This window comes from Triturus cristatus, chromosome 1_1 (assembly GCF_964204655.1).
Source record: "Triturus cristatus chromosome 1_1, aTriCri1.1, whole genome shotgun sequence".
Taxonomy (NCBI): domain Eukaryota; kingdom Metazoa; phylum Chordata; class Amphibia; order Caudata; family Salamandridae; genus Triturus; species Triturus cristatus.
Genome location: NC_140579.1, coordinates 976,665,621 through 976,689,954, shown reverse-complemented (window position 1 = coordinate 976,689,954; position 24,334 = coordinate 976,665,621).

Sequence of the window (24,334 nt, the reverse complement as noted above, 5' to 3'; positions counted from 1 at the left end):
GGGTGGAAGAGGCAACACAGAGAGGGGTGGGTGGGTGGGTGGAAGAGGCAACACAGAGAGGGGTGGGTGGGTGGGTGGAAGAGGCAACACAGAAAGAGGGGTGGGTGGGTGGGAGGAAGAGGCAACACAGAGAGGGGTGGGTGGGTGGGTGGAAGAGGCAACACAGAAAAAGGGGTGGGTGGGTAGAAGAGGCAACACAGAAAGAGGGGTGGGTGGGTGGAAGAGGCAACACAGAAAGAGGGGTGGGTGGGTGGGAGGAAGAGGCAACACAGAAAGAGGGGTGGGTGGGTGGGAGGAAGAGGCAACACAGAAAGAGGGGTGGGTGGGTGGGAGGAAGAGGCAACACAGAAAGAGGGGTGGGTGGGTGGGAGGAAGAGGCAACACAGAAAGAGGGGTGGGTGGGTGGAAGAGGCAACTAAGAAAGAGGAGTGGGTGGAAGAGGCAACAGAAAAAGAGGAGTGGGTGGAAGAGGCAACAGAAAAAGAGGGGTGGGTGGAAGAGGCAACACAGAAAGAGGGGTTGGAAGAGGCAACACAGAAAGAGGGGTGGGTGGGTGTGTGGGAGGAAGAGGCAACACAGAAAGAGGGGTGGGTGGGTGGGTGGAAGAGGCAACACAGAAAGAGGGGTGGGTGGGTGGGTGGAAGAGGCAACAAGGAAAGAGGGGTGGGTGGGTGGGAGGAAGAGGCCACACATAAAGAGGGGTGGGTGGGAGGGAGGAAGAGGCCACACAGAAAGAGGGTTGGGTGGGAGGGAGGAAGGGGCCACACAGAAAGAGGCGTGGGTGGGTGGAAGAGGCAACACAGAAAGGTGTTGGTGGGTGGGAGAGGCAACACAGAAAGAGGGGTGGGTGGGTGGGTGGGAGGAAGGGGCAACACAGAAAGGTGGGTGGGTGGGAGTTAGAGGCAACACAGAAAGAGGGGTGGGTGGGAGAGGCAACACAGAAAGAGGGGTGGGTGGGAGAGGCAACACAGAGAGGGGTGGGTGGCTGGGTGGAAGAGGCAACACAGAGAGGGGTGGGTGGCTGGGTGGAAGAGGCAACACAGAGAGGGGTGGGTGGGTGGGTGGGTGGAAGAGGCAACACAGAGAGGGGTGGGTGGGTGGGTGGAAGAGGCAACACAGAGAGGGGTGGGTGGGTGGGTGGAAGAGGCAACACAGAGAGGGGTGGGTGGGTGGGTGGAAGAGGCAACACAGAAAGAGGGGTGGGTGGGTGGGAGGAAGAGGCAACACAGAGAGGGGTGGGTGGGTGGGTGGAAGAGGCAACACAGAAAAAGGGGTGGGTGGGTAGAAGAGGCAACACAGAAAGAGGGGTGGGTGGGTGGAAGAGGCAACACAGAAAGAGGGGTGGGTGGGTGGGAGGAAGAGGCAACACAGAAAGAGGGGTGGGTGGGTGGGAGGAAGAGGCAACACAGAAAGAGGGGTGGGTGGGTGGAAGAGGCAACACAGAAAGAGGGGTGGGTGGGTGGAAGAGGCAACTAAGAAAGAGGAGTGGGTGGAAGAGGCAACAGAAAAAGAGGAGTGGGTGGAAGAGGCAACAGAAAAAGAGGGGTGGGTGGAAGAGGCAACACAGAAAGAGGGGTGGGTGGGTGGGTGGGAGGAAGAGGCAACACAAAAAGAGGGGTGGGTGGGTGTGTGGGAGGAAGAGGCAACACAGAAAGAGGGGTGGGTGGGTGGGTGGAAGAGGCAACACAGAAAGAGGGGTGGGTGGGTGGGTGGAAGAGGCAACCACTAAAGAGGGGTGGGTGGGTGGGAGGAAGAGGCCACACATAAAGAGGGGTGGGTGGGAGGGAGGAAGAGGCCACACAGAAAGAGGGTTGGGTGGGAGGGAGGAAGGGGCCACACAGAAAGAGGCGTGGGTGGGTGGAAGAGGCAACACAGAAAGAGGGGTGGGTGGGTGGGTGGAAGAGGCAACACAGAAAGAGGGGTGGGTGGGTGGGTGGAAGAGGCAACACAGAAAGAGGGGTGGGTTGGTGGAAGAGGCAACACAGAAAGAGGGGTGGGTGGGTGGGTGAGGCAACACAGAAAGAGGGGTGGGTGGAAGAGGCAACACAGAAAGAGGAGTGGGTGGGTGGAAGAGGCAACACAGAAAGGGGTGGGCGGGTGGAAGAGGCAACACAGAAAGAGGGGTGGGTGGAAGAGGCAACACAGAAAGAGAGGTGGGTGGGTGGAAGAGGCAACACAGAAAGAGGGGTGGGCGGGTGGGTGGAAGAGGCAACACAGAAAGAGGGGTGGGCGGGTGGGTGGAAGAGGCAACACAGAAAGAGGGGTGGGTGGGTGGGTGGAAGAGGCAACACAGAAAGAGGGGTGGGTGGGTGGGTGTAAGAAGCAACACAGAAAGAGGGGTGGGTGGAAGAGGCAACACAGAGAGGGGTGGGTGGGTGGGTGGAAGAGGCAACACAGAGAGGGGTGGGTGGGTGGAAGAGGCAACACAGAGAGGGGTGGGTGGGTGGAAGAGGCAACACAGAAAGAGGGGTGGGTGGGTGGGTGGAAGAGGCAACACAGAAAGAGGGGTGGGTGGGTGGAAGAGGCAACACAGAGAGGGAGGGGTGGGTGGGTGAGGCAACACAGTAAGAGGGGTGGGTGGGTGGAAGAGGCAACAGAAAGAGGGGTGGGTGAATGGAAGAGGCAACACAGAAAGAGGGGTGGGTGGGTGGAAGAGGCAACACAGAAAGAGGGGTGGGCGGGTGGGTGGAAGAGGCAACACAGAAAGAGGGGTGGGCGGGTGGGTGGAAGAGGCAACACAGAAAGAGGGGTGGGCGGGTGGGTGGAAGAGGCAACACAGAAAGAGGGGTGGGCGGGTGGGTGGAAGAGGCAACACAGAAAGAGGGGTGGGCGGGTGGGTGGAAGAGGCAACACAGAAAGAGGGGTGGGCGGGTGGGTGGAAGAGGCAACACAGAAAGAGGGGTGGGCGGGTGGGTGGAAGAGGCAACACAGAAAGAGGGGTGGGCGGGTGGGTGGAAGAGGCAACACAGAAAGAGGGGTGGGTGGGTGGGTGGAAGAGGCAACACAGAAAGAGGGGTGGGTGGGTGGGTGGAAGAGGCAACACAGAAAGAGGGGTGGGTGGGTGGGTGGAAGAGGCAACACAGAAAGAGGGGTGGGTGGGTGGGAGGAATAGGCAACACAGAAAGAGGGGTGGGTGGGTGGGAGGAAGAGGCAACACAGAAAGAGGGGTGGGAGGAAGAGGCAACACAGAAAGAGGGGTGGGTGGGTGGGTGGAAGAGGCAACACAGAAAGAGGGGTGGGTGGGTGGAAGAGGCAACACAGAAAGAGGGGTGGGTGGAAGAGGCAACAGAGAAAGAGGGGTGGGTGGAAGAGGCAACACAGAAAGAGGGGTGGGTGGGTGGAAGAGGCAACACAGAAAGAGAGGTGGGTGGGTGGAAGAGGCAACACAGAAAGAGAGGTGGGTGGAAGAGGCAACACAGAAAGAGGGGTCGGTGGGTGGGTGGGTGGAAGAGGCAACACAGAAAGGTGTGGGTGGGTGGGAGAGGCAACACAGAAAGAGGGGTGGGTGGGTGGGTGGGAGGAAGGGGCAACACAGAAAGGTGGGTGGGTGGGAGTTAGAGGCAACACAGAAAGAGGGGTGGGTGGGTGGGTGGAAGAAGCAACACAGAAAGAGTGGTGGGTGGGTGGGTAGGTGTAAGAGGCAACACAGGAAGAGGGGTGGGTGGGAGGAAGAGGCAACACAGAAAGGTGGGTGGGTGGTCGGAAGAGGCAACACAGAAAGAGGGGTGGGTGGGTGGGAGGAAGAGGCAACACAGAAAGAGGGGTGGGTGGGTGGGAGGAAGAGGCAACACAGAAAGAGGGGTGGGGGGGTGGGAGGAAGAGGCAACACAGAAAGAGGGGTGGGTGGGTGGGAGGAAGAGGCAACACAGAAAGAGGGGTGGGAGGAAGAGGCAACACAGAAAGAGGGGTGGGAGGAAGAGGCAACACAGAAAGAGGGGTGTGTGGGTGGGAGGAAGAGGCAACACAGAAAGAGGGGTGGGCGGGTAGGTGGAAGAGGCAACACAAAGAGGGGTGGGCGGAAAAGGCAACACAGAAAGAGGGGTGGGTGGGTGGAAGAGGCAACACAGAAAGAGGGGTGGGTGGGTGGAAGAGGCAACACAGAAAGAGGGGTGGGTGGGTGGAAGAGGCAACACAGAAAGAGGGGTGGGTGGGTGGGTAGAAGAGGCAACAGAAAGAGGGGTGGGAGGAGGAGGCAACACAGAAAGAGGGGTGGGTGGGTGGAAGAGGCAACAGAAAGAGGGGTGGGTGGGTGGAAGAGGCAACACAGAAAGAGGGGTGGGTGGGTGGAAGAGTCAACACAGAAAGAGGGGTGGGTGGGTGTAAGAGGCAACACAGAAAGAGGGGTGGGTGGAAGAGGCAACAGAGAAAGAGGGGTGGGTGGAAGAGGCAACACAGAAAGAGGGGTGGGTGGGTGGAAGAGGCAACACAGAAAGAGGGGTGGGTGGAAGAGGCAACACAGAAAGAGGGGTGGGTGGAAGAGGCAACACAGAGAGGGGTGGGTGGAAGAGGCAACACAGAAAGAGGGGTGGGTGGAAGAGGCAACACAGAGAGGGGTGGGTGGGTGGGTGGAAGAGACAACACAGAAAGAGGGGTGGGTGGGTGTAAGAGGCAACACAGAAAGAGGGGTGGGTGGAAGAGGCAACAGAGAAAGAGGGGTGGGTGGAAGAGGCAACACAGAAAGAGGGGTGGGTGGGTGGAAGAGGCAACACAGAAAGAGGGGTGGGTGGAAGAGGCAACACAGAAAGAGGGGTGGGTGGAAGAGGCAACACAGAGAGGGGTGGGTGGAAGAGGCAACACAGAGAGGGGTGGGTGGGTGGGTGGAAGAGGCAACACAGAGAGGGGTGGGTGGGTGGAAGAGGCAACACAGAAAGAGGGGTGGGTGGGTGGGTGGAAGAGGCAACACAGAAAGAGGGGTGGGTGGGTGGGTGGAAGAGGCAACACAGAAAGAGGGGTGGGTGGGTGGGTGGAAGAGGCAACACAGAAAGAGGGGTGGGTGGGTGGGTGGAAGAGGCAACACAGAAAGAGGGGTGGGTGGGTGGGTGGAAGAGGCAACACAGAAAGAGGGGTGGGTGGGTGGGTGGAAGAGGCAACACAGAAAGAGGGGTGGGTGGGTGGAGGAGGCAACACAGAAAGAGGGGTGGGTTGGTGGGGGAAAGAGGCAACACAGAAAGAGGGGTGGGTGGGTGGGTGGAAGAGGCAACACAGAAAGAGGAGTGGGTGGGTGGGTGGAAGAGGCAACACAGAAAGAGGGGTGGGTGGGTGGGTGGAAGAGGCAACACAGAAAGAGGGGTGGGTGGGTGGGTGGAAGAGGCAACACAGAAAGAGGGGTGGGTGGGTGGGTGGAAGAGGCAACACAGAAAGAGGGGTGGGTGGAAGAGGCAACACAGAAAGAGGGGTGGGTGGGTGGGTGGAAGAGGCAACACAGAAAGAGGGGTGGGTGGGTGGAAGCGGCAACACAGAAAGAGGGGTGGGTGGGTGGGTGGAAGAGGCAACACAGAAAGAGGGGTGGGTGGGTGGGTGGAAGAGGCAACACAGAAAGAGGGGTGGGTGGGTGGGTGGGTGGAAGAGGCAACACAGAAAGAGGGGTGGGTGGAAGAGGCAACACAGAAAGAGGGGTGGGTGGGTGGAAGAGGCAACACAGAAAGAGAAGTGGGTGGGTGGGTGGAAGAGGCAACACAGAAAGAGGGGTGGGTGGGTGGGTGGAAGAAGCAACACAGAAAGAGGGGTGGGTGGAAGAGGCAACACAGAGAGGGGTGGGTGGGTGGGTGGAAGAGGCAACACAGAGAGGGGTGGGTGGGTGGGTGGAAGAGGCAACACAGAGAGGGGTGGGTGGGTTGGTGGAAGAGGCAACACAGAGAGGGGTGGGTGGGTGGGTGGAAGAGGCAACACAGAGAGGGGTGGGTGGGTGGGTGGAAGAGGCAACACAGAGAGGGGTGGGTGGGTGGGTGGAAGAGGCAACACAGAGAGGGGTGGGTGGGTGGGTGGAAGAGGCAACACAGAAAGAGGGGTGGGTGGGTGGAAGAGGCAACAGAAAGAGGGGTGGGTGGGTGGGTGGGTGGGTGGAAGAAGCAACACAGAAAAAGGGGTGGGTAGGTAGAAGAGGCAACACAGAAAGAGGGGTGGGTGGGTGGAAGAGGCAACACAGAAAGAGGGGTGGGTGGGAGGGAGGAAGAGGCCACACAGAAAGAGGGTTGGGTGGGAGGGAGGGGCCACACAGAAAGAGGGTTGGGTGGGAGGGAGGGGCCACACAGAAAGAGGGTTGGGTGGGAGGGAGGGGCCACACAGAAAGAGGGTTGGGTGGGAGGGAGGGGCCACACAGAAAGAGGGTTGGGTGGGAGGGAGGGGCCACACAGAAAGAGGGGTGGGTGGGTGGAAGAGGCAACACAGAAAGAGGGGTGGGTGGGTGGGTGGAAGAGGCAACACAGAAAGAGGGGTGGGTGGGTGGGTGGAAGAGGCAACACAGAAAGAGGGGTGGGTGGGTGGGTGGAAGAGGCAACACAGAAAGAGGGGTGGGTGGGTGGGTGGAAGAGGCAACACAGAAAGAGGGGTGGGTGGGTGGGTGGGTGGAAGAGGCAACACAGAAAGAGGGGTGGGTGGGTGGGTGGAAGAGGCAACACAGAAAGAGGAGTGGGTGGGTGGAAGAGGCAACACAGAAAGGGGTGGGCGGGTGGAAGAGGCAACACAGAAAGAGGGGTGGGTGGAAGAGGCAACACAGAAAGAGGTGCGTGGGTGAATGGAAGAGGCAATACAAAAAGAGGGGTGGGTGGAAGAAGCAACACAGAAAGAGGGGTGTGTGGGTGGAAGAGGCAACACAGAAAGAGAGGTGGGTGGGAGGAAGAGGCAACACAGAAAGAGGGGTGGGTGGGTGGGAGGAAGAGGCAACACAGAAAGAGGGGTGGGTGGGTGGGAGGAAGAGGCAACACAGAAAGAGGGGTGGGTGGGTGGGAGGAAGAGGCAACACAGAAAGAGGGGTGGGTGGGTGGGAGGAAGAGGCAACACAGAAAGTGGGGTGGGTGGGTGGGAGGAAGAGGCAACACAGAAAGAGGGGTGGGTGGGTGGGAGGAAGAGGCAACACAGAAAGAGGGGTGGGTGGGTGGGAGAGGCAACACAGAAAGAGGGGTGGGTGGGTGGGAGAGGCAACACAGAAAGAGGGGTGGGTGGGTGGGAGAGGCAACACAGAAAGAGGGGTGGGTGGGTGGGAGAGGCAACACAGAAAGAGGGGTGGGTGGGTGGGAGAGGCAACACAGAAAGAGGGGTGGGTGGATGGGAGAGGCAACACAGAAAGAGGGGTGGGTGGGTGGGAGAGGCAACACAGAAAGAGGGGTGGGTGGGTGGGAGAGGCAACACAGAAAGAGGGGTGGGTGGGTGGGAGAGGCAACACAGAAAGAGGGGTGGGTGGGTGGGAGAGGCAACACAGAAAGAGGGGTGGGTGGGTGGGAGAGGCAACACAGAAAGAGGGGTGGGTGGGTGGAAGAGGCAACTAAGAAAGAGGGGTGGGTGGAAGAGGCAACAGAAAAAGAAGGGGTGGGTGGAAGAGGCAACACAGAAAGAGGGGTGGGTGGGAGGAAGAGGCAACACAGAAAGAGGGGTGGGTGGGAGGAAGAGGCAACACAGAAAGAGGGGTGGGTGGGTGTGTGGGAGGAAGAGGCAACACAGAAAGAGGGGTGGGTGGGTGGGTGGGTGGAAGAGGCAACAAGGAAAGAGGGGTGGGTGGGTGGAAGAGGCAACAAGGAAAGAGGGGTGGGTGGGTGGAAGAGGCCACACATAAAGAGGGGTGGGTGGGAGGGAGGAAGAGGCCACACAGAAAGAGGGTTGGGTGGGAGGGAGGAAGGGGCCACACAGAAAGAGGGGTGGGTGGGTGGAAGAGGCAACACAGAAAGAGGGGTAGGTGGGTGGGTGGAAGAGGCAACACAGAAAGAGGGGTGGGTGGGTGGCTGGAAGAGGCAACACAGAAAGAGGGGTGGGTGGGTGGGTGGAAGAGGCAACACAGAAAGAGGGGTGGGTGGGTGGGTGGAAGAGGCAACACAGAAAGAGGGGTGGGTGGGTGGGTGGGTGGAAGAGGCAACACAGAAAGAGGAGTGGGTGGGTGGAAGAGGCAACACAGAAAGGGGTGGGCGGGTGGAAGAGGCAACACAGAAAGAGGGGTGGGTGGAAGAGGCAACACAGAAAGAGGTGCGTGGGTGAATGGAAGAGGCAATACAGAAAGAGGGGTGGGTGGAAGAGGCAACACAGAAAGAGGGGTGTGTGGGTGGAAGAGGCAACACAGAAAGAGAGGTGGGTGGGTGGAAGAGGCAACACAGAAAGGGGTGGGCGGGTGGAAGAGGCAACACAGAGAGGGGTGGGTGGAAGAGGCAACACAGAGAGGGGTGGGTGGGTGGAAGAGGCAACACAGAAAGAGGGGTGGGTGGGTGGAAGAGGCAACACAGAAAGAGGGGTGGGTGGGTGGGTGGAAGAGGCAACACAGAAAGAGGGGTGGGTGGGTGGGTGGAAGAGGCAACACAGAAAGAGGGGTGGGTGGGTGGGTGGAAGAGGCAACACAGAAAGGGGGGTGGGTGGGTGGGTGGAAGAGGCAACACAGAAAGAGGGGTGGGTGGGTGGGAGGAAGAGGCAACACAGAAAAGGGGGTGGGTGGGAGGAAGAGGCAACACAGAAAGAGGGGTGGGAGGGTAGGTGGAAGAGGCAACACAGAAAGAGGGGTGGGAGGGTAGGTGGAAGAGGCAACACAGAAAGAGCGGTGGGCGGAAGAGGCAACACAGAAAGAGGGGTGGGTGGGTGTGTGGAAGAAGCAACACAGAAAGAGGGGTGGGTGGGTGGAAGAGGCAACACAGAAAGAGAGGTGGGTGGGTGGGAGGAAGAGGCAACACAGAAAGAGGGGTGGGTGGGTGGAAGAGGCAACACAGAAAGGGGTGGGCGGGTGGAAGAAGCAACACAGAAAGAGGGGTGGGTGGAAGAGGCAACACAGAAAGAGGTGGGTGGGTGAATGGAAGAGGCAATACAGAAAGAGGGGTGGGTGGGTGGAAGAGGCAACACAGAAAGGTGGGTGGGTGGAAGGAAGAGGCAACACAGAAAGAGGGGTGGGAGGAGGAGGCAACACAGAAAGAGGGGTGGGTGGGTGGAAGAGGCAACAGAAAGAGGGGTGGGTGGAAGAGGCAACACAGAAAGAGGGGTGGGTGGGTGGGTGGGTGGAAGAGGCAACACAGAAAGAGGGGTGGGTGGGTGTAAGAGGCAACACAGAAAGAGGGGTGGGTGGAAGAGGCAACAGAGAAAGAGGGGTGGGTGGAAGAGGCAACAGAGAAAGAGGGGTGGGTGGAAGAGGCAACACAGAAAGAGGGGTGGGTGGGTGGAAGAGGCAACACAGAAAGAGGGGTGGGTGGGTGGAAGAGGCAACACAGAAAGAGGGGTGGGTGGAAGAGGCAACACAGAAAGAGGGGTGGGTGGAAGAGGCAACACAGAAAGAGGGGTGGGTGGAAGAGGCAACACAGAAAGAGGTGGGTGGAAGAGGCAACACAGAGAGGGGTGGGTGGGTGGGTGGAAGAGGCAACACAGAGAGGGGTGGGTGGGTGGAAGAGGCAACACAGAGAGGGGTGGGTGGGTGGGTGGAAGAGGCAACACAGAAAGAGGGGTGGGTGGAAGAGGCAACACAGAGAGGGGTGGGTGGGTGGGTAGAAGAGGCAACACAGAAAGAGGGGTGGGTGGGTGGAAGAGGCAACACAGAAAGAAGGGTGGGTGGGTGGGTGGAAGAGGCAACAGAGAAAGAGGGGTGGGTGGAAGAGGCAACACAGAGGGGTGGGTGGGTGGTTGAAAGAGGCAACACAGAAAGAGGGGTGGGTGGGTGGGTTGAAGAGGCAACACAGAAAGAGGGGTGGGTGGAAGAGGCAACACAGAAAGAGGGGTGGGTGGAAGAGGCAACACAGAAAGAGGGGTGGGTGGGTGGGTGGAGAGGCAACAGAGAAAGTGGGGTCGGTGGTTGGAAGAGGCAACACAGAAAGAGGGCTGGGTGAGTGGGTGGAAGAGGCAACATAGAAAGATGGGTGGGTGGGAGGAAGAGGCAACTAAGAAAGAGGGGTGGGTGGAAGAGGCAACACAAAAAGAGGGGTGGGTGGGTAGGAGGAAGAGGCAACACAGAAAGAGGGGTGGGTGGGTGAGTGAGTAGAAGAGGCAACACAGAAAGAGGGGTGGGTGGGTGGAAGAGGCAACACAGAAAGAGGGGTGGGTGGGAGGAAGAGGCAATACAGAAAGAGGGGTGGGTGGAAGAGGCAACACAGAAAGAGGGGTGGGTGGGTGGAAGAGGCAACACAGAAAGAGGGGTGGGTGGAAGAGGCAACACAGAGAGGGAGGGGTGGGTGGGTGAGGCAACACAGTAAGAGGGGTGGGTGGGTGGAAGAGGCAACAGAAAGAGGGGTGGGTGAATGGAAGAGGCAACACAGAAAGAGGGGTGGGTGGGTGAATGGAAGAGGCAACACAGAAAGAGGGGTGGGTGGAAGAGGCAACACAGAAAGAGGGGTGGGTGGGTGGGTGGAAGAGGCAACACAGAAAGAGGGGTGGGTGGGTGGGTGGAAGAGGCAACACAGAAAGAGGGGTGGGTGGGTGGGTGGAAGAGGCAACACAGAAAGAGGGGTGGGTGGGTGGGTGGAAGAGGCAACACAGAAAGAGGGGTGGGTGGGTGGGTGGAAGAGGCAACACAGAAAGAGGGGTGGGTGGGTGGGTGGAAGAGGCAACACAGAAAGAGGGGTGGGTGGGTGGGTGGAAGAGGCAACACAGAAAGAGGGGTGGGTGGGTGGGTGGAAGAGGCAACACAGAAAGAGGGGTGGGTGGGTGGGTGGAAGAGGCAACACAGAAAGAGGGGTGGGTGGGTGGGTGGAAGAGGCAACACAGAAAGAGGGGTGGGTGGGTGGGTGGAAGAGGCAACACAGAAAGAGGGGTGGGTGGGTGGGTGGGTGGAAGAGGCAACACAGAAAGAGGGGTGGGTGGGTGGAAGAGGCAACACAGAAAGAGGGGTGGGTCGTTGGGTAGAAGAGGCAACACAGAAAGAGGGGTGGGTGGGTGGGTGGAAGAGGCAACACAGAAAGAGGGGTGGGTGGGTGGGTGGAAGAGGCAACACAGAAAGAGGGGTGGGTGTAAGAGGCAACACAGAAAGAGGGGTGGGTGGGTGGGTGGGTGTAAGAGGCAACACAGAAAGAGGGGTGGGTGGAAGAGGCAACAGAGAAAGAGGGGTGGGTGGAAGAGGCAACACAGAAAGAGGGGTGGGTGGGTGGAAGAGGCAACACAGAAAGAGGGGTGGGTGGGTGGAAGAGGCAACACAGAAAGATAGGTGGGTGGGTGGAAGAGGCAACACAGAAAGAGGGGTCGGTGGGTGGGTGGGTTGAAGAGGCAACACAGAAAGGTGTGGGTGGGTGGAAGAGGCAACACAGAAAGAGGGGTGGGTGGGTGGAAAAGGTAACACAGAAAGAGGGGTGGGTGGGAGGAAGAGGCCACACAGAAAGAGGGGTGGGTGGGTGGGTGGGAGGAAGGGGCAACACAGAAAGATGGGTGGGTGGGTGGGAGGAAGAGGCAACACAGGAAGAGGGGTGGGTGGGTGGGAGGAAGAGGCAACACAGGAAGAGGGGTGGGTGGGTGGGAGGAAGAGGCAACACAGGAAGAGGGGTGGGTGGGAGGAAGAGGCAACACAGAAAGGTGGGTGGGAGGGAGGAAGAGGCAACACAGAAAGAGGGGTGGGTGGGAGGAAGAGGCAACACAGAAAGAGGGGTGGGTGGGTGGGTGGAAGAGGCAACACAGAAAGAGGGGTGGGTGGGTGGGTGGAAGAGGCAACACAGAAAGAGGGGTGGGTGGGTGGAAGAGGCAACACAGAAAGAGGGTAGGGTGGGTGGGTGGAAGAGGCAACACAGAAAGAGGGGTGGGTGGGTGGGTGGAAGAGGCAACACAGAAAGAGGGGTGGGTGGGTGGGTGGGTGGAAGAGGCAACACAGAAAGAGGGGTGGGTGGGTGGAAGAGGCAACACAGAAAGAGGGGTGGGTGGGTGGGTGCAAGAGGCAACACAGAAAGAGGGTTGGGTGGGTGGGTGGAAGAGGCAACACAGAAAGAGGGGTGGGTGGGTGGGTGGAAGAGGCAACACAGAAAGAGGGGTGGGTGGGTGGAAGAGGCAACACAGAAAGTGGGGTGGGTGGGTGGAAGAGGCAACACAGAAAGAGGGGTGGGTGGGTGGATGTAAGAGGCAACACAGAAAGAGGGGTGGGTGGAAGAGGCAACAGAGAAAGAGGGGTGGGTGGAAGAGGCAACACAGAAAGAGGGGTGGGTGGGTGGAAGAGGCAACACAGAAAGAGAGGTGGGTGGGTGGAAGAGGCAACACAGAAAGAGAGGTGGGTGGGTGGAAGAGGCAACACAGAAAGAGGGGTCGGTGGGTGGGTGGAAGAGGCAACACAGAAAGGTGTGGGTGGGTGGAAGAGGCAACACAGAAAGAGGGGTGGGTGGGTGGAAAAGGCAACACAGAAAGAGGGGTGGGTGGGAGGAAGAGGCCACACAGAAAGAGGGGTGGGTGGGTGGGTGGGAGGAAGGGGCAACACAGAAAGATGGGTGGGTGGGTGGGAGTTAGAGGCAACACAGGAAGAGGGGTGGGTGGGTGGGAGGAAGAGGCAACACAGAAAGATGGGTGGGTGGGAGGAAGAGACAACTAAGAAAGAGGGGTGGGTGGAAGAGGCAACTAAGAAAGAGGGGTGGGTGGAAGAGGCAACACAGAAAGAGGGGTGAGAGGGTGGGTAAGTGGAAGAGGCAACACAGAAAGAGGAAGGAGTGGGAGGAATAGGCATACTAGAAAGTGGAAGGGGCGGGTTGGTGGGAGGAAGAGGCAACACAGAAAGAGGGGTAGGTGGGTGGAAGAGGCAACACAGAAAGAGGGGTGGGTGAGTGGGTGGAAGAGGCAACACAGAAAGTGGGGTGGGTGGGTGGGTGGAAGAGGCAAAACAGAAAGTGGGGTGGGTGGGTGGGTGGAAGAGGCAAAACAGAAAGTGGGGTGGGTGGGTGGGTGGAAGAGGCAAAACAGAAAGTGGGGTGGGTGGGTGGGTGGAAGAGGCAACACAGAAAGTGGGGTGGGTGGGTGGAAGAGGCAACACAGAAAGTGGGGTGGGTGGGTGGAAGAGGCAACACAGAAAGAGGGGTGGGTGGGTGGGTGGAAGAGGCAACACAGAAAGGTGTGGGTGGGTGGAAGAGGCAACACAGAAAGAGGGGTGGGTGGGTGGAAAAGGCAACACAGAAAGAGGAGTGGGTGGGAGGAAGAGGCCACACAGAAAGAGGGGTGGGTGGGAGGGAGGAAGAGGCCACACAGAAAGAGGGGTGGGTGGGAGGGAGGAAGGAAGAGGCCACACAGAAAGAGGGGTGGGTGGGAGGGAGGAAGGAAGAGGCCACACAGAAAGAGGGGTGGGTGGGAGGGAGGAAGGGCCACACAGAAAGAGGGGTGGGGTACGGAAAAGGCCAAACAGTAAGAGGGGTGGATTGGTGGAAGAGGCAACACAGAAAGGCGTGGGTGGGTGGAAGAGGCAACACAGAAAGAGGGGTGGGTGGGTGCAAGAGGCAACACAGAAAGAGGGGTGGGTGGGTGGAAGAGGCAACACAGAAAGAGGGGTGGGTAGGTGGAAGAGGCAACACAGAAAGAGGGGTGGGTAGGTGGAAGAGGCAACACAGAAAGAGGGGTGGGTAGCTGGAAGAGGCAACACATTAAGAGGGGTGGGTGGAAGAGGCAACACAGAAAGAGGGGTGGGTGGAAGAGGCAACACAGAAAGAGGGGTGGGTGGAAGAGGCAACACAGAAAGAGGGGTGGGTGGAAGAGGCAACACAGAAAGAGGGGTGGGTGGGTGGAAGAGGCAACACAGAAAGAGGGGTGGGTGGGTGGAAGAGGCAACACAGAAAGAGGGGTGGGTGGGTGGAAGAGGCAACACAGAAAGAGGGGTGGGTGGGTGGGAGGGAGAGGCAACACAGAAAGAGGGGTGGGTGGGTGGGAGGGAGAGGCAACACAGAAAGAGGGGTGGGTGGGTGGGAGGAAGAGGCAACACAGAAAGAGGGGTGGGTGGGTGGGAGGAAGAGGCAACACAGAAAGAGGGGTGGGTGGGTGGGAGGAAGAGGCAACACAGAAAGAGGGGTGGGTGGGTGGGAGGATGAGGCAACACAGAAAGAGGGGTGGGTGGGTGGGAGGAAGAGGCAACACAGAAAGAGGGGTGGGTGGGTGGGAGGAAGAGGCAACACAGAAAGAGGGGTGGGTGGGTGGGAGGAAGAGGCAACAGAGAAAGAGGGGTGGGTGGGTGGGAGGGAGGAAGAGGCAACACAAAAAGAGGGGTGGGTGGGTAGGAGGAAGAGGCAACACAGAAAAAGGGGTGGGTGGGAGGAAAAGCCAACACAGAGAGGGGTGGGTGGTTGAAAGAGGCAACACAGAAAGAGGGGTGGGTGGGTGGGTTGAAGAGGCAACACAGAAAGGCGTGGGTGGGTGGAAGAGGCAAGACAGAAAAGGGGTGGGTGGGAGGAAGAGGCAACAAAGAAAGAGGGGTGGGAGGAAGAGGCAACAAAGAAAGAGGGGTGGGAGGAAGAAGCAACACAGAAAGAGGGGTGGGTGGGTGGGAGGAAGAAGCAACACAGAAAGAGGGGTGGGTGGGTGGGAGGAAGAGGCAACACAGAAAGAGGGGTGGGTGGGTGGGAGGAAGAGGCAACACAGACAGAGGGGTGGGTGGGTGGGAGGAAGAGGCAACACAGACAGAGGGGTGGGTGGGTGGGAGGAAGAGGCAACACAGACAGAGGGGTGGGTGGGTGGGAGGAAGAGGCAACACAGACAGAGGGGTGGGAGGAAGAGGCAACACAGAAAGAGGGGTGGGTGGGTGGGAGGAAGAGGCAACACAGAAAGAGGGGTGGGTGGGTGGGAGGAAGAGGCAACACAGAAAGAGGGGTGGGTGGCTGGGAGGAAGAGGCAACACAGAAAGAGGGGTGATGGGTGGGAGGAAGAGGCAACACAGAAAGAGGGGTGGATGGGTGGGAGGAAGAGGCAAAACAGAAAGAGGGGGGGTGGGTGGGAGGAAGAGGCAACACAGAAAGAGGGGTGGGTGGGTGGGAGGAAGAGGCAACACAGAAAGAGGGGTGGGTGGGTGGGAGGAAGAGGCAACACAGAAAGAGGGGTGGGTGGGTGGGAGGAAGAGGCAACACAGAAAGAGGGGTGGGTGGGTGGGAGGAAGAGGCAACACAGAAAGAGGGGTGGGTGGGTGGGAGGAAGAGGCAACACAGAAAGAGGGGTGGGTGGGTGGGAGGAAGAGGCAACACAGAAAGAGGGGTGGGTGGGTGGGAGGAAGAGGCAACACAGAAAGAGGGGTGGGTGGGTGGGAGGAAGAGGCAATACAGAAAGAGGGGTGGGTGGGTGGGAGGAAGAGGCAACACAGAAAGAGGGGTGGGTGGGTGGGAGGGAGAAAGAGGCAACACAGAAAGAGGGGTGGGTGGGTGGGAGGGAGAAAGAGGCAACACAGAAAGAGGGGTGGGTGGGTGGGAGGAAGAGGCAACACAGAAAGAGGGGTGGGTGGGTGGGAGGAAGAGGCAACACAGAAAGAGGGGTGGGTGGGAGGAAGAGGCCACACATAAAGAGGGGTGGGAGGGAGGAAGAGGCCACACAGAAAGAGGGGTGGGTGGGAGGGAGCAAGGGGCCACACAGAAAGAGGGGTGGGTGGGTGGAAGAGGCAACACAGAAAGAGGGGTGGGTGGGTGGAAGAGGCAACACAGAAAGAGGGGTGGGTGGAAAAGGCAACACAGAAAGAGGGGTGGGTGGAAGAGGCACCACAGAAAAGAGGGGTTGGTGGGTGGAAGAGGCAACACAGAAAGAAAGAGGGATGGAAGAGGCAACACAGAAAGAGGGGTGGATGGGAGGAAGAGGCAACACAGAAAGAGGGGTGGGTGGGTGGAAGAGGCAACACAGAAAGAGGGGTGGGTGGGTGGAAGAGGCAACACAGAAAGAGGGGTGGGTGGGTGGGTGGAAGAGGCAACACAGAAAGAGGGGTGGGTGGGTGGGTGGAAGAGGCAACACAGAAAGAGGGGTGGGTGGGTGGGTGGGTGGAAGAGGCAACACAGAAAGAGGGGTGGGTGGGTGGATGGAAGAGGCAACACAGAAAGAGGGGTGGGTGGGTGGAAGAGGCAACACAGAAAGAGGGGTGGGTGGGTGGGTGGAAGAGGCAACACAGAAAGATGGGTGGGTGGGTGGGAGGAAGGGGCAACACAGAAAGATGGGTGGGTGGGTGGGAGGAAGGGGCAACACAGAAAGATGGGTGGGTGGGTGGGAGGAAGGGGCAACACAGAAAGATGGGTGGGTGGGTGGGAGGAAGGGGCAACACAGAAAGATGGGTGGGTGGGAGGAAGAGGCAACACAGGAAGAGGGGTGGGTGGGAGGAAGAGGCAACACAGAAAGAGGGGTGGGTGGGTGGGAGGAAGAGGCAACACAGAAAGAGGGGTGGGTGGGTGGGAGGAAGAGGCAACACAGAAAGAGGGGTGGGTGGGTGGGAGGAAGAGGCAACACAGAAAGAGGGGTGGGTGGGAGGAAGAGGCAACACAGAGAGGGGTGGCTGGGTGGGTGGGAGGAAGAGGCAACACAGAGAGGGGTGGCTGGGTGGGTGGGAGGAAGAGGCAACACAGAGAGGGGTGGGTGGGTGGGAGGAAGAGGCAACACAGAGAGGGGTGGGTGGGTGGGAGGAAGAGGCAACACAGAAAGAGGGGTGGGTGGGAGGAAGAGGCAACACAAAAAGAGGGGTGGGTGGGTAGGAGGAAGAGGCAACACAGAAAAAGGGGTGGGTGGGAGGAAGAGGCAACACAGAGAGGGGTGGGTGGGTGGTTGAAAGAGGCAACACAGAAAGAGGGGTGGGTGGGTGGGTTGAAGAGGCAACACAGAAAGAGGGGTGGGTGGGTGGGTTGAAGAGGCAACACAGAAAGAGGGGTGGGTGGGTGGGTTGAAGAGGCAACACAGAAAGGCGTGGGTGGGTGGAAGAGGCAAGACAGAAAAGGGGTGGGTGGAAGAGGCAACACAGAGAGGGGTGGGTGGAAGAGGCAACACAGAGAGGGGTGGGAGGGTGGGTGGAAGAGGCAACACAGAGAGGAGTGGGTGGGTGGAAGAGGCAACACAGAGAGGGGTGGGTGGGTGGGTGGAAGAGGCAACACAGAGAGGGGTGGGTGGGTGGGTGGAAGAGGCAACACAGAGAGGGGTGGGTGGGTGGGTGGAAGAGGAAACACAGAGAGGGTGGGTGGGTGGAAGAGGCAACACAGAGGGTGGGTGGGTGGAAGAGGCAACACAGAGAGGGGTGGGTGGGTGGAAGAGGCAACACAGAGAGGGGTGTGTGGGTGGTTGAAAGAGGCAACACAGAAAGAGGGGTGTGTGGGTGGGTTGAAGAGGCAACACAGAAAGAGGGGTGGGTGGGTGGAAGAGGCAACACAGAAAGAAGGGTGGGTGGGTGGGTGGAAGAGGCAACAGAGAAAGAGGGGTGGGTGGAAGAGGCAACACAGAGGGGTGGGTGGGTGGTTGAAAGAGGCAACACAGAAAGAGGGGTGGGTGGGTTGAAGAGGCAACACAGAAAGAGGGGTGGGTGGAAGAGGCAACACAGAAAGAGGGGTGGGTGGAAGAGGCAACACAGAAAGAGGGGTGGGTGGGTGGAAGAGGCAACAGAGAAAGTGGGGTCGGTGGTTGGAAGAGGCAACACAGAAAGGGGGCTGGGTGAGTGGGTGGAAGAGGCAACATAGAAAGATGGGTGGGTGGGAGGAAGAGGCAACTAAGAAAGAGGGGTGGGTGGAAGAGGCAACACAAAAAGAGGGGTGGGTGGGTAGGAGGAAGAGGCAACACAGAAAGAGGGGTGGGTGGGTGAGTGAGTAGAAGAGGCAACACAGAAAGAGGGGTGGGTGGGTGGGTGGAAGAGGCAACACAGAAAGAGGGGTGGGTGGGTAGGAGGAAGAGGCAACACAGAAAGAGGGGTGGGTGGGTGAGTGAGTAGAAGAGGCAACACAGAAAGAGGGGTGGGTGGGTGGGTGGAAGAGGCAACACAGAAAGAGGGGTGGGTGGGAGGAAGAGGCAATACAGAAAGAGGGGTGGGTGGAAGAGGCAACACAGAAAGAGGGGTGGGTGGGTGGAAGAGGCAACACAGAAAGAGGGGTGGGTGGAAGAGGCAACACAGAGAGGGAGGGGTGGGTGGAAGAGGCAACACAGGAAGAGGGGTGGGTGGGTGGAAGAGGCAACAGAAAGAGGGGTGGGTGAATGGAAGAGGCAACACAGAAAGAGGGGTGGGTGGGTGAATGGAAGAGGCAACACAGAAAGAGGGGTGGGTGGGTGAATGGAAGAGGCAACACAGAAAGAGGGGTGGGTGGAAGAGGCAACACAGAAAGAGGGGTGGGTGGGTGGGTGGAAGAGGCAACACAGAAAGAGGGGTGGGTGGGTGGGTGGAAGAGGCAACACAGAAAGAGGGGTGGGTGGGTGGGTGGAAGAGGCAACACAGAAAGAGGGGTGGGTGGGTGGGTGGAAGAGGCAACACAGAAAGAGGGGTGGGTGGGTGGAAGAGGCAACACAGAAAGAGGGGTGGGTGGGTGGAAGAGGCAACACAGAAAGAGGGGTGGGTGGGTGGGTGGGTGTAAGAGGCAACACAGAAAGAGGGGTGGGTGGAAGAGGCAACAGAGAAAGAGGGGTGGGTGGAAGAGGCAACACAGAAAGAGGGGTGGGTGGGTGGAAGAGGCAACACAGAAAGAGAGGTGGGTGGGTGGAAGAGGCAACACAGAAAGAGAGGTGGGTGGGTGGAAGAGGCAACACAGAAAGAGGGGTCGGTGGGTGGGTGGGTGGAAGAGGCAACACAGAAAGGTGTGGGTGGGTGGAAGAGGCAACACAGAAAGAGGGGTGGGTGGGTGGAAAAGGCAACACAGAAAGAGGGGTGGGTGGGAGGAAGAGGCCACACAGAAAGAGGGGTGGGTGTAAGAGGCAACACAGAAAGAGGGGTGGGTGGAAGAGGCAACAGAGAAAGAGGGGTGGGTGGAAGAGGCAACACAGAAAGAGGGGTGGGTGGGTGGAAGAGGCAACACAGAAAGAGAGGTGGGTGGGTGGAAGAGGCAACACAGAAAGAGAGGTGGGTGGGTGGAAGAGGCAACACAGAAAGAGGGGTCGGTGGGTGGGTGGGTGGAAGAGGCAACACAGAAAGGTGTGGGTGGGTGGAAGAGGCAACACAGAAAGAGGGGTGGGTGGGTGGAAAAGGCAACACAGAAAGAGGGGTGGGTGGGAGGAAGAGGCCACACAGAAAGAGGGGAGGGTGGGTGGGTGGGAGGAAGGGGCAACACAGAAAGATGGGTGGGTGGGTGGGTGGGAGGAAGAGGCAACACAGGAAGAGGGGTGGGTGGGTGGGAGGAAGAGGCAACACAGGAAGAGGGGTGGGTGGGTGGGAGGAAGAGGCAACACAGAAAGGTGGGTGGGTGGGAGGAAGAGGCAACACAGAAAGAGGGGTGGGTGGGTGGGAGGAAGAGGCAACACAGAAAGAGGGGTGGGTGGGTGGGAGGAAGAGGCAACACAGAAAGAGGGGTGGGTGGGTGGGAGGAAGAGGCAACACAGAAAGAGGGGTGGGAGGAAGAGGAAACACAGAAAGAGGGGCGGGAGGAAGAGGCAACACAGAAAGAGGGGTGGGTGGGTGGGAGGAAGAGGCAACACAGAAAGAGGGGTGGGTGGGTGGGAGGAAGAGGCAACACAGAAAGAGGGGTGGGCGGGTAGGTGGAAGAAGCAACACAAAGAGGGGTGGGCGGAAGAGGCAACACAGAAAGAGGGGTGGGTGGGTGGAAGAGGCAACACAGAAAGAGGGGTGGGTGGGTGAAGAGGCAACACAGAAAGAGGGGTGGGTGGGTGGAAGAGGCAACACAGAAAGAGGGGTGGGTGGGTAGAAGAGGCAACACAGAAAGAGGGGTGGGTGGGTGGAAGAGGCAACAGAAAGAGGGGTGGGAGGAGGAGGCAACACAGAAAGAGGGGTGGGTGGGTGGAAGAGGCAACAGAAAGAGGGGTGGGTGGGTGGAAGAGGCAACACAGAAAGAGGGGTGGGTGGGTGGAAGAGACAACACAGAAAGAGGGGTGGGTGGGTGTAAGAGGCAACACACAAAGAGGGGTGGGTGGAAGAGGCAACAGAGAAAGAGGGGTGGGTGGAAGAGGCAACACAGAAAGAGGGGTGGGTGGGTGGAAGAGGCAACACAGAAAGATGGGTGGGTGGAAGAGGCAACACAGAAAGAGGGGTGGGTGGAAGAGGCAACACAGAAAGAGGGGTGGGTGGAAGAGGCAACACAGAGAGGGGTGGGTGGAAGAGGCAACACAGAAAGAGGGGTGGGTGGAAGAGGCAACACAGAGAGGGGTGGGTGGGTGGAAGAGGCAACACAGAAAGAGGGGTGGGTGGGTGGGTGGAAGAGGCAACACAGAAAGAGGGGTGGGTGGGTGGGTGGAAGAGGCAACACAGAAAGAGGGGTGGGTGGGTGGGTGGAAGAGGCAACACAGAAAGAGGGGTGGGTGGGTGGGTGGAAGAGGCAACACAGAAAGAGGGGTGGGTGGGTGGGTGGAAGAGGCAACACAGAAAGAGGGGTGGATGGGTGGGTGGAAGAGGCAACACAGAAAGAGGGGTGGGTGGGTGGGTGGAAGAGGCAACACAGAAAGAGGGGTGGGTGGGTGGGTGGAAGAGGCAACACAGAAAGAGGGGTGGGTGGGTGGGTGGAAGAGGCAACACAGAAAGAGGGGTGGGTGGGTGGGTGGAAGAGGCAACACAGAAAGAGGGGTGGGTGGGTGGAAGAGGCAACACAGAAAGAGGGGTGGGTGGGTGGAAGAGGCAACACAGAAAGAGGGGTGGGTTGGTGGGGGGAAGAGGCAACACAGAAAGAGGGGTGGGTGGGTGGGGGGAAGAGGCAACACAGAAAGAGGAGTGGGTGGGTGGGTGGAAGAGGCAACACAGAAAGAGGAGTGGGTGGGTGGAAGAGGCAACACAGAAAGAGGGGTGGGTGGAAGAGGCAACACAGAAAGAGGGGTGGGTCGGTGGGTGGAAGTGGCAACACAGGAAGAGGGGTGGGTGGGTGGGTGGAAGAGGCAACACAGAAAGAGGGGTGGGTGGGTGGAAGAGGCAACACAGAAAGAGGGGTGGGTGGGTGGAAGAGGCAACACAGAAAGAGGGGTGGGTGGGTGGAAGAGGCAACACAGAAAGAGGGGTGGGTGGGTGGGTGGAAGAAGCAACACAGAAAGAGGGGTGGGTGGAAGAGGCAACACAGAGAGGGGTGGGTGGGTGGGTGGAAGAGGCAACACAGAGAGGGGTGGGTGGGTGGGTGGAAGAGGCAACACAGAGAGGGGTGGGTGGGTGGAAGAGGCAACACAGAGAGGGGTGGGTGGGTGGAAGAGGCAACACAGAAAGAGGGGTGGGTGGGTGGAAGAGGCAACAGAAAGAGGGGTGGGTGGGTGGGTGGGTGGAAGAGGCAACACAGAAAAAGGGGTGGGTGGGTAGAAGAGGCAACACAGAAAGAGGGGTGGGTGGGTGGGTGGAAGAGGCAACACAGAAAGAGGGGTGGGTGGGTGGGAGGAAGAGGCAACACAGAAAGAGGGGTGGGTGGGTGGGAGGAAGAGGCAACATAGAAAGAGGGGTGGGTGGGTGGGAGGAAGAGGCAACACAGAAAGAGGGATGGGTGGGTGGAAGAGGCAACACAGAAAGAGGGGTGGGTGGGTGGAAGAGGCAACTAAGAAAGAGGAGTGGGTGGAAGAGGCAACAGAAAAATTGGGTTGGGTGGGAGGGAGGAAGGGGCCAAACAGAAAGAGGGGTGGGTGGGTGGAAGAGGCAACACAGAAAAAGGGGTGGGTGGGTGGGTGGAAGAGGCAACACAGAAAAAGGGGTGGGTGGGTGGGTGGAAGAGGCAACACAGAAAGAGGGGTGGGTGGGTGGAAGAGGCAACACAGAAAGAGGGGTGGGTGGGTGGGTGGAAGAGGCAACACAGAAAGAGGGGTGGGTGGGTGGGTGGAAGAGGCAACACAGAAAGAGGGGTGGGTGGGTGGAAGAGGCAACACAGAAAGGGGTGGGCGGGTGGACGAGGCAACACAGAAAGAGGGGTGGGTGGAAGAGGCAACACAGAAAGAGGTGGGTGGGTGAATGGAAGAGGCAACACAGAAAGAGGGGTGGGTGGAAGAGGCAACACAGAAAGAGGGGTGTGTGGGTGGAAGAGGCAACACAGAAAGAGGGGTGGGTGCGTGGAAGAGGCAACACAGAAAGAGGGGTGGGTGGGTGGGTGGAAGAGGCAACACAGAAAGAGGGGTGGGTGGGTGGGTGGAAGAGGCAACACAGAAAGAGGGGTGGGTGGGTGGGAGGAAGAGGCAACACAGAAAGAGGGGTGGGTGGGTGGGAGGAAGAGGCAACACAGAAAGAGGGGTGGGTGGGTGGGAGGAAGAGGCAACACAGAAAGAGGGGTGGGTGGGTGGGAGGAAGAGGCAACACAGAAAGAGGGGTGGGAGGGTAGGTGGAAGAGGCAACACAGAAAGAGGAGTGGGTGGGTGGAAGAGGCAACACAGAAAGGGGTGGGCGGGTGGAAGAGGCAACACAGAAAGAGGGGTGGGTGGGTGGGAGGAATAGGCAACACAGAAAGAGGGGTGGGTGGGTGGGAGGAAGAGGCAACACAGAAAGAGGGGTGGGAGGAAGAGGAAACACAGAAAGAGGGGTGGGAGGAAGAGGAAACACAGAAAGAGGGGCGGGAGGAAGAGGCAACACAGAAAGAGGGGTGGGTGGGTGGGAGGAAGAGGCAACACAGAAAGAGGGGTGGGTGGGTGGGAGGAAGAGGCAACACAGAAAGAGGGGTGGGCGGGTAGGTGGAAGAAGCAACACAAAGAGGGGTGGGCGGAAGAGGCAACACAGAAAGAGGGGTGGGTGGGTGGAAGAGGCAACACAGAAAGAGGGGTGGGTGGGTGAAGAGGCAACACAGAAAGAGGGGTGGGTGGGTGGAAGAGGCAACACAGAAAGAGGGGTGGGTGGGTAGAAGAGGCAACACAGAAAGAGGGGTGGGTGGGTGGAAGAGGCAACAGAAAGAGGGGTGGGAGGAGGAGGCAACACAGAAAGAGGGGTTGGTGGGTGGAAGAGGCAACAGAAAGAGGGGTGGGTGGGTGGAAGAGGCAACACAGAAAGAGGGGTGGGTGGGTGGAAGAGACAACACAGAAAGAGGGGTGGGTGGGTGTAAGAGGCAACACACAAAGAGGGGTGGGTGGAAGAGGCAACAGAGAAAGAGGGGTGGGTGGAAGAGGCAACACAGAAAGAGGGGTGGGTGGGTGGAAGAGGCAACACAGAAAGATGGGTGGGTGGAAGAGGCAACACAGAAAGAGGGGTGGGTGGAAGAGGCAACACAGAAAGAGGGGTGGGTGGAAGAGGCAACACAGAGAGGGGTGGGTGGAAGAGGCAACACAGAAAGAGGGGTGGGTGGAAGAGGCAACACAGAGAGGGGTGGGTGGGTGGAAGAGGCAACACAGAAAGAGGGGTGGGTGGGTGGGTGGAAGAGGCAACACAGAAAGAGGGGTGGGTGGGTGGGTGGAAGAGGCAACACAGAAAGAGGGGTGGGTGGGTGGGTGGAAGAGGCAACACAGAAAGAGGGGTGGGTGGGTGGGTGGAAGAGGCAACACAGAAAGAGGGGTGGGTGGGTGGGTGGAAGAGGCAACACAGAAAGAGGGGTGGGTGGGTGGGTGGAAGAGGCAACACAGAAAGAGGGGTGGGTGGGTGGGTGGAAGAGGCAACACAGAAAGAGGGGTGGGTGGGTGGAAGAGGCAACACAGAAAGAGGGGTGGGTGGGTGGGTGGAAGAGGCAACACAGAAAGAGGGGTGGGTGGGTGGAAGAGGCAACACAGAAAGAGGGGTGGGTGGGTGGGTGGAAGAGGCAACACAGAAAGAGGGGTGGGTTGGTGGGGGGAAGAGGCAACACAGAAAGAGGGGTGGGTGGGTGGGGGGAAGAGGCAACACAGAAAGAGGAGTGGGTGGGTGGGTGGAAGAGGCAACACAGAAAGAGGAGTGGGTGGGTGGAAGAGGCAACACAGAAAGAGGGGTGGGTGGAAGAGGCAACACAGAAAGAGGGGTGGGTCGGTGGGTGGAAGTGGCAACACAGGAAGAGGGGTGGGTGGGTGGGTGGAAGAGGCAACACAGAAAGAGGGGTGGGTGGGTGAAAGAGGCAACACAGAAAGAGGGGTGGGTGGGTGGAAGAGGCAACACAGAAAGAGGGGTGGGTGGGTGGGTGGAAGAAGCAACACAGAAAGAGGGGTGGGTGGAAGAGGCAACACAGAGAGGGGTGGGTGGGTGGGTGGAAGAGGCAACACAGAGAGGGGTGGGTGG